General features: G+C 44.9%; 1 pseudogene; it reads right to left on the reverse strand.

The window, feature by feature from the left end:
• Positions 1–526: 526 nt before the first annotated feature.
• Positions 527–963, reverse strand: LOC129516605 (40S ribosomal protein S19-like; annotated as a pseudogene).
• Between the last annotated feature and the right edge of the window lie 229 nt (positions 964–1,192).

The following is a 1,192-nucleotide window of genomic DNA, read 5'->3' on the forward strand; positions in this document are numbered from 1 at the left end:
GTTGAAAGGTGAGACAGGAGTACTGACTAATGTTTTGTCAATGTAGAGGTCATTGCTGACCTTTATAAGAACATTTTCAGTGGAGCGGTGAGGATGCATGACTAGTTGGTCCAGGGTCTGAGAGAGAACAGGAGGAAAGAAAGTGGAAATGCCAAGTATAGAGCAATTCTTTTGGATGTTATATTAGTTTTCTACTGCTGCTATAACAAATTACCACAAATTTAGTGGCTTAGAAAATACAAATTTATTGTCTTGCCATTCGGAACTCAGAAATCTCACTAGATTAATATCAAAGCTTCAGCAAGGCTACATTCCTTCAGGAGTATGTAGGGGAGAATCTGTTCATTGCCTTTTCCAGTATCTAGTGGCTACCTACCTTCCTCAGCTCATGGCCCTCTTTCATCTTCAAAGCCAGCAAATGCATTGGCCTCTTTGTCCAATGTCACATCTACTTTTCTGATTCTGTTCTTTTTTTTTATTTTTTTTATTTTTATGAATGAGGCCATTTATTAACCCAGAATTTGTTCTAATGCTTCTTGTTTGCAGCTGCCACCTGTCTGGCGATTCTGTCCAGGTCCTGCTGTCCCTGAGGTGTCAGTTTGCGGCCTCCATCTTGGTCCTTTTCCACCACTTTCAGCCCCTCTAGTGCTTGGAGGACCCTGCAGGCCACATTCTTGGAGCTTCTGCTGAAGTGGCTGGGCATGACCCCGTTTCTCTGACATCCCCCATAGATCTTAGTCATGCAGCTGACCCCAGCGCTGCCTGGGAGGTACAGGTGCATGCTGTGGAAGCAGCTCGTGTGTAGAACCAGTTCTCATCGTAGAGAGCAAGCTCTTTATGCTTGGCCAGCTTGACAATGTCCACCCATTCAGGGCCCTTCAGCTTCCCAGACTTTTTGAGAAAGGCTGCCAGAGCTCTGACGAACTCCTGCTGGTTCAAGTCTTTTACAGTAACTCCAGGCATCCTGGGGCCTCCGCCCTGCCAGCCAGGGTAAAGTTGACTCTGTTCTTATTAAGACCTTTGTGACCATATTGGGCTCACCTGTGTAATCCAGGCTAACTTTCCCATTCTCAGAATCCTTAAATTAAATCACAGCTGAAAACCCTATTTTGCTGTATAAAGTATTTTCACAGGTTTTGGGGATTAGGAAGCAGGCAGCATTTGTGTGTCATTATTTTGCCTCTTACAGAGG

This window comes from Nyctereutes procyonoides, unplaced genomic scaffold (genome assembly GCF_905146905.1).
Source record: "Nyctereutes procyonoides isolate TBG_1078 unplaced genomic scaffold, NYPRO_anot_genome, whole genome shotgun sequence".
Classification (NCBI taxonomy): Eukaryota; Metazoa; Chordata; class Mammalia; order Carnivora; family Canidae; genus Nyctereutes; species Nyctereutes procyonoides.